An 8,460-nucleotide genomic window follows, 5' to 3' on the forward strand; every position below is an offset into this window, starting at 1 on the left:
TTGCTTTTTATTGTTGTAGTTATATTGATGTCATCATTGTTAGATAGGACATAGAGAAATGGAGAGAGGGGGAGAGAAAGATAGACACCTGCAGACCTGCTTCACCGCCCATGAAGCAACTCCCCTGCAGGTGGGGAGCTGGGGGCTTGAGCTGGTATCCTTATACTTATCCCCTTCCTTCCTTCCTTCCTTCCTTCCTTCCTTCCTTCCTCCCTCCCTCCCTCCCTCCCTCCCTCTCTTCCTTTTTTCTTCCTTCCTTTCTCCCTTTCTTTGTTTCTTTCTTCCTTCCTTTCTCTCTCTCTCTTTCTTTCATATCAGATAGAGAGAAACTGAGAGGGGGAGGTGGAGATAGAGAGATAGAGAGATAACCTGCATCCCTGCTTCACCACTTGTGAAGCTTTTCCTCTGCAGGTGAGGACCAGGGTCTTGAACCTGGGTCCTTGTGCACTGTGATGTATGCGCTCAACCAGGTGTGTCACCACCTGCCCCCCCACTCTCCACCTGTTTTTCTTGGATAGAGAGATCTGTCTTTCTTGGATAGGGAGGGAGGGACACACACACACACACACACACACACACACACACACACAGAGAAGCTGCTTCACTATTTATAACACTTTCTCCCCTGCAGGTGGGGACTAGGGGTTGAACCCTGGTCCTTGAGTATTGTAATATGTAATTGTAATATGTATGCTCTACCAGGTGCGCCACTGGCCAGCCCCATCCTTTCTTTTATTGACCAGAGCACTGCTCAGTTTTGGTTATCACTGGTGCCAAATGTCAAACCTGGGACCTCTAGAATACAAGAACTATTGAACTATTGCCAAGCTGTCTTCTTGGTCTTGTCTTTTCTCCTTTGTATGGGATGCTGGAGCTAGAACTCAGGGCTACAGACATGTATGGTGTGCTCTCTGCCACTAAGCCACCTCCCTGCCCCCATTGCCAGATTTTATAACCTCTCTGTTCTTGTGGGCACCCAAGATGGGACTGTTTCCTTACTTTGCCACCCTGCAGGCTGCACCAGGAGAGGCAGGAGACCCCAGTGATGCAGGTGGTGCAGGGGTGCTGGGAGTAGGCCATGTCCTTGGGTCTGAGAAGCCAGTAGGGCTTTTCTCCAGATAAAGAGGTTCTCTTTCACTCCTGGTTTGCATCGGGAACAGACAGAAGCTTATTTTAATGAGAGAAATAGGTGAAGGCTAGAGAGACCAGAGCCCTGCTCAGCTCTGGTTTATGGTGGTGCTGGGGATTAAACCTGGGACATTAGAGCCTCAGGCATGAAAGTCCTTTGCAGAGCCATTATGCTATCTCCCCAGCCCTGCATAGGGCTCCCATTGGCTTGCTGGTGGACTGAGAGACCTGAATACTCACCTTGGAGCTGCCCCCCTCTAGCAGTGGGCTCTCCTCTCCCTGAGCCTCAGTCCCCAGGCCTATGAATATGGGGCTTAAGAGTCTCTGCAGCCATGCAGATGACAAGGCCCCATCGGTGCCACCAGTTGCTAAGGCAGTACTCAGGAGGGGACAGTGTCTGTGGGAGCAGAAGTGGCAGGTTCTGCTGGGCCAAGAGTGCCTGGGCCAGGCTGGGAACCTCAGCTCCAGCGTTCTCCCAGCTCAGGACAGGTCAGCATGAGGCCAGGGGCCCCTGAGGGTGCAGAGAGGTGCTGGGAGCAGCAGGTGAAAGGGAAGGAGGGAGGAAGTGGGTCTGGGGGTGTCCCCCTTCCTGGGAGGGCCCCCTTCCGTGACTCTCTTGGTCCTGTTTGCAATGTTTGCAGGACTTTGAGAAATGAACTGCTCACCCAATGTCACACTGCACCCTGGGAGCGGGCTCTGCCGTGGACCCCTGTCACTATCACCTTCTCTCACCTGCCCGCAAGGTTGTAAGCACGGCTACATGATCACAGAGGGCTCCCCGCGCTGAACTCTGCACTGAGCCCTGAGCACTGGGCTGCCAGCAAGCCAGAGGCATGGCCCGGAGCACCCAGGGCTGGGGCTGAGGATTTGCTTACAGTGAACAGAGACCCCTGCATCTTCACCAGTGCACCTTAATTTGCTGGAGGAGGGACTGCTGGGCATCTGGGGGGGTGGTTCATGGTGCCTCCCCAATTTGTCCATATAGTTGAAAAAAAATAAATCCCTTCTTTAATCTAAAACACTCATACAGCTTTTCTTTATTTACATTTATTATTATGATTATTTATTAATTGGATAGAAATAGCCAGAAATAGGGAGAGAAGGGAAAGACAGAGAGGGAGAGAGACAGAGAGACGCCTGCAACACTGCATCACCACTTGCAAAGCTTCTCCCACTGTGGGTGGGGATGGGGGCTCAAACCTGGGTCCTTGAACATTGTAACATGTGCGCTCAACCAGGTACACACCACCCAGCCCCTCAGCTATGCTTTATTTGTAAGTCAGAGTACTGCTCAGCCTTGGCTTCTGGTGGGGGTGGAGATTGAACCTGGGCCCTCCAGGGGTCAGGTATGAGAGCCTGTTACATATACCATTGTGCTATCTCCCCCAGGCCTGTAAATTTCTTTTCAGCAGAGTTCTTTCACTTTAAGGATAAAGTTTCTGGGTTGGGGATAGCCCATCTGGCTGGGCATGTGCCTCACCATGGCAAGGTCCAGGTTTGGGTCCTGCTACTGCATAGGGGTATCAAGGCACTGGAGAAAGCTCTGGTGTTGTTAGATCTCTTCCTCTCTGAGTTTTCCTCTCTCTCCCTGAGTGAAATAGCCCGGGAACACTAAGATCACAAAGATCTTAGGTCCAACTAAATAAGTAAATAAATGAGAAAAAGGCTTTCATACCTGAGACACCAAGGTCCCAGGTTCAGGCCACAGTAGCACCGGAAGCCAGAGCTGAGTAGTGTTCAGGTTTTTGAAAAGTTTCTGGGGGCAGGCAGTGTCGTACCCTGTTGAGTGCACACATTGTAATGTGCAAGGACTAGGGGTTCAAGTCCCTGGTCCCAACTTGTAGTGGGGAAGCTTTACCAGCAGTGAAGCAATGCTGAAGGTGTCTCTCTCTCTACCTTCCTCCTATCTCCCCTTATACACTCAATTTTTCTCTGTCCTGTCAAATATATAAACAAGTTTCCATTCCTATCCTTCCTTCCTCTCTCTCCCTCCTTTCCTCCTCCCTCCTTCCCTTTCTTCCTTTTTTTCTTTCTTTTTTCCTTTTTCTTTTTTTTCCTTCTTTCTTTTGAAAGAGAGACACAGAGAGAGAGACAAGAGCAAGGCTCAGTTCTGATTTATGGTGGTGTTGAGGATTGAACCTGGGACCTCAGAGCCTCAGGCATGAACATCTTTTGCAGAACCTTCATGCTATCTCCCCAGCCCTTATTTCTCTTTTTTTTTTTTTTTTTTAAACCAGAGCACTGTGCAGCTCTGGTTTATGGTGGTGATTGAACCTGAGACATTGAGCCTCAGTCAGGAGAGTCTCTTTGCATAACCATTATGCTATCTAGCCCACCCCACCCCCACCACACCTTTTTTTTGGTGTTTTTTTTTCTTTTCTTTGCCTCCAAAGTTATCTCTGGGGCTCAGTGCCTGCAATGTGAATCTACTGCTCCTGGCAGCCATCTTTTCTCCTGTTCTTGTTGCTGCTGCTGTCTGTTGTTAGGACAGAAAGAAATTGAGAGAAGAGGGGAAAACAGAGAGGGAGAGAGAAAGACCCTTGCAGATCTGCTTCACTGCTTCTGAAGTGACCTCCCCTTGCAGGTGGGGAACCAGGGGCTCGAACTGAGATCCTTGCACCGATCTTTGCACTTTTCATTATGTGTGCTTAACCCAGTGCACCACTGCCCCCCCCCTTTCTTATTCTTGACCATTAAGGACTCCTTGGGAAGACATGCCATGTTGCCTCCAGGGCCTTTGTGTCTCCAGTGCTGGTTTGAGGGAAATGCAGGGACAGAGTTAAAGCCAATGGTGAGGGTAATGGTGGTGGTATGGGGGGTGGGGGGGCTCCCCACTGCTGCTCCTTGCTTTTTTTTTTAATATTTATTTAATTAATTTATTTATTCCCTTTTGTTGCCCTTGTTGTTTTATTGTTGTAGTTATTATTGTTGTTGTAGTTGTTGGATAGGACAGAGAGAAATGGAGAGAGGAGGGGAAGACAGAGAGGAGGAGAGAAAGATAGACACCTGCAGACCTGCTTCACCACCTGTGAAGCAACTCCCCTGCAGGTGGGGAGCCGGGGTTCGAACTGCTCCTTGCTTCTACCTCTCTCCTGTCTTCTTTCACAGTCAGGCCAGCAGTCCAACTGTTCTGCTAAGTACTCTCCTGCCAACAGTCTTCAACCCCTCCTTCATGCCTTTCTTTGACTCTGGCTTCTGGTGGGGCTGGGAGCTTCTTTGCCGATCATTCTCCTCTCCAGACCAGCCCTCTGGGGGTTCTGTGTCCAGTAGAAGAAGCTGAGGCCCAGAGGCCGGAGAGCTCTCACTCCACAGTGGGTACCCCAGGCAGTTTTATGTGGCTTGGGGGTGGGGGGGTGAGGTGGGTCTCTGGTTCTTGCTTCTGGGCCTGAGGAGAGGACACCAGATCTGGGCTCAAGCCAGGGAGGCAGGAGGGAGGAGGGAAGGCCCCAGGATGCTGGGGGCTGCTACCAGGCAGGTCCTTGTGCCCAGGGTAGGGAAGTTTCTTATTTCTCCTGCTCCGACTTCCCCCTTTGATTTATTATAGCCATGAAATACTCTGCTCTCTTCTCTTTTCCTTGCTGTCCCCGGGGCTGGAGGAGCACAGGCCTCCCCAGGCTCCAGGCCTTGGTCTTTCTGGACTCCCATCTTCTTCCAAGGGGTGAGCCTGGGAGGTCAGAACCGGGAGGTGAGTGGGGCAGGCAGACTGGGCTGAGGAGGGGCTCAAAGGCAAGCCTGGCCCCCACCCTGGAGATGGACTAAATCTGGGTGGGGGAGGATGGGTCTGGGCAGAGGGTGTGGCAGGTGTGGACTTGGCAGCCGTCAGCTCCCTAGGGTCCTGGGCGTGGCAGGCTCTAGGCCAACGGCCTAACTAGGCTTGGGGTTTGGGCTCTGCCAGGGCCTGAAGATGAAGGCTGAGTCCAGCTGGCAGGTTCAAGAAATAGCTTCTCTCTGACCCCACATTCTAACTTCACCACGGCCAAAGCAGGCCTGGTTCTTGCTACTTGGGGACTAGGTTGAGGACCCAGGGGAAAGCAGGGAGCCAAAGCCTGGGAGACCTTGGGCTGCTCCAGGCTGCAGCTACACCCCCATTCCCACCCACAGAGGCCAGGCTCCCATGTGGAGGGGTAGGGTCTGTCTGTCCGGCTCCTCAGCAGGCTTGGTGGCCAGTGTTTCTTTCTGCCCAGCTCTGTGTGGCGCCTGTGGTAATGGGGCTGTTGGCGTTTTGCAATGGGCCGGGGGTGGGGAGGCTGCGCACACATGCTTCCTGTGGTGACTGGGCGCTTCCTGTTTTCTCAGGCGCCGGCCTCGCTGTTGCCGATGTGGAAACACGGGCAGCTGCAGCCCAGGCGGCTCCAGGCTGGGCACTCTAGCCCTGCCCAGAGGGGCCTCAGTGGGTCTGCACCACCCCACATCCCACACCCGAGCAGTGGACTGTCTGAGTTATCCCCTCGACACACACACCAGGCCCCCAGCCTTCCTCTCCCCACAGCTTTCCTCAGAAAGGGGCCCTGCAGGTGGTCCAGGTGGTCTTGGGAGTGAGGGCTCTGGGCTTGAATGAGGACACAAGACATGGGACGGGGGTGGGGGGTGGGGGGGCAGCTCTGATCTCAGCTCCAACCCTTGCTCATTGAGTAACTTGGGTCTTCCCTGACTCCAGGCTTATCAACCTGGCACCCATGATTGAAAAACCCCACTCCCATTTCCACCCCAATTCTCACACCCATTACACATTTCCATCCCCAGAGTGTTGGTTTGGGGGACAACATGAGGGCTGGGGCTGTGGTGGAGAGATTTCCAGGAAAAAGAAAGGGCTTGGAAGCTGGGGTAGTGGGAGGTGAGGGGCAGATGAGAGCCAGGCTTGGCGTGGGGAGGCCATGACCAAGTTTGGGAGATGGAATGTTGATGGGACAGATGGAGAAGAGGAGGTGACAAGGTCTGATCTGAAGGGAGGAAGATTTTAGGAACCTCTCAACTCTTGCAAACCTCCAGAATGGGTCTGGTACGTCCTCTACCTTTTTCTCAGAAATGGCCACTTGGAGGATGGGTTGAGTCAGCCCTTCCCGTCCACCAAAAAGATTCATGACCTCAGGAGGGGCCTCCCCATCCTCCTCCAGTGCCTGCCATGCCACTGTGTTAGGGCCCACTGCTCTGTACCATCCTGTTGGAGGTGTTTTTTGTTTTTTTTTTGGAGCGGCTCTTACAAGAAGGGGAGTTGATTATGCTTCTTAGGGAGTTTGGCCTCTGGAGGAAACTCCTTAGGGAGTTTGTTGCTCTGCAGGCAGGGCTCTGGCCTGAGCCCTCTGGGTACTGCCCAGTCCACTGAAGGGCTCAGCCACCCTCTTGGTCCAGGAGTCTGGGATGGCCCGTCCACCGGAAGTATCACCCTCTTAATTTCAAGGCCTGCCCATCATGGTGCAAGGACTGGTTTCTGTCAAGGAGTTTTGGGGGATCTCCAGAGGCCCCAATCTGAGGGACCGACTGGTCAGCCAGCCCCCCAGCAGCCTATCCCCCCATCTTGATACCCTGGGTCATCCCAAGTGCTGAGCTGGCTGCTCAGCAGCTGCTTCTGCCCACGGAGGCCCAGTTATAAATACGCCCAGTGAGGCCAAGTCATCAAGTTCTGTCCCAGCTGCATTACCTCAGTGACCACAGCTTGGGGCTGCCCAGAGCTGGGCCCAGCAGACCCTGACCACCCCAGTCAAAGGCTGGGCTGGGCTGCATGCCTCCTGGGGTCCTTAGACCTGGGGTCTGAGTCTCTGTGGTGGCAACTCAGACCTGTGCCTCCCTGGACACAGGCCGCAGGAGGGGAAGGGCCCATCCCGCCTGCACAGAGCCAGCACTATTTACAAACTGAAACCGGGAGAGGGGAGAGGCGAAGTGCCTGCGGCCTTGGCTCCAGGTCCCCAGCCCCCACTCCCACTCCATCCATGGCAGCCCCACCCCCCACTCCCCCGCTCCCCAAGGCTTCCTCTTTCCCTCCCCACAAGGCTCCCCAACCTCCCACTGCCTGGCCAGCTCACTCCTTACAGTCTACCAGCCCCTCATGGAGACCCCTGTCCCTCAGACATGGGTCTGGGAGTCACACTTTTCCTCTTTGCCACCCCCCACCCCCAGGGCCCCAAAAGTCTGAGTTGTATAGAGTGGCCTCTATATAGAGTTGTATAGGGGGCCTCTCATGTGGGTCCAGCCCACCCTGCCTGGCCTGCCCAGGGCTCATTCCCACAGTTCTCAGTTCCCCTTCGTGCTTGGACAAGCTCCAACACCAATGGTGGCTACCACAGTGGCTGGCCCTGCTGGAGAACTGCCTCTTGGGGAGACTTGAATCTTCATCAACGAGCGTGCAGGAATCTGGGGTGCTAAGGTGAAATATGGGACACCTGGGATGTTCTGGAGGGCGTGTTACTGGGACCTTGAGTTGGGTTGCAGCCTACTGGTCAGGCTGGTGTAGGTCACAGAATTGAACCTGGACAGATGGACACGTTGGAACACAGCAGAAGCCGCTTCACTAGAAGCTGACTGGCAAGATGGCGCCACAGCAGGACAAGCTCCCAGGAGAGACAATGTCACCATTCCACTACTATTTTTATTTTATTTTATTTTATTTTATTAATTAATTAATTTTTTGCCTGCAGGGTTATTGCTGGGTCTTGGTGCCTGCTCCTGGAGGCCATTTTTCCCATTTTGTTGCCCTTGTTGATGTTATTGTTGCCATTGTTGTTGTTGTTGGATAGGATAGAGAAATGGAGACAGGAGGGGAAGACAGAGAGGCGGAGAGAAAGATAGACACCTGCAGACCTGCTTCACCACCTGTGCAAGTGGGGAGCCAGGGCTTGAACCAGGATCCTGATGCCAGTCCTTGTGCTTTGCACCATGTGTGCTTAATCCACTGCACTACCACTTGACCCCCTATTATTTTATTTTATTTTATTTTATTTCCCTCCAGGGTTATTGCTGGGGCTTGGTGCCTGCATTACGACTCCACTGCTCCTGGAGGCCATTTTTTCCCTTTGGTTGCTCTTGTTGTTTCATTGCTGTAGTTGTTATTGTCTTTTTTAGATAGGACAGAGAGAAATGGAGAGAGAAATGGAGAGAAATGGAGAGAGGAATGGGGAGAGAAAGATAGACACCTGCAGACCTGCTTCACCACCTGTGAAGCAACTCCCCTGCTGGTGGGGAGCAGGGGCTTGAAGCCCGGTCCTTGTGCTTTGTGCTACATGTGCTTAGCCTGCTGTGCCACCACTCACTCCTTTATTTTATTTTTTGTGAAGGAGAGACAGAGGCCAGAACAATACTCCCAATCATCATTTTTTAATTTTAATTTTTTAATTTAAA

This window comes from Erinaceus europaeus, chromosome 17 (genome assembly GCF_950295315.1).
Source record: "Erinaceus europaeus chromosome 17, mEriEur2.1, whole genome shotgun sequence".
NCBI lineage: Eukaryota > Metazoa > Chordata > Mammalia > Eulipotyphla > Erinaceidae > Erinaceus > Erinaceus europaeus.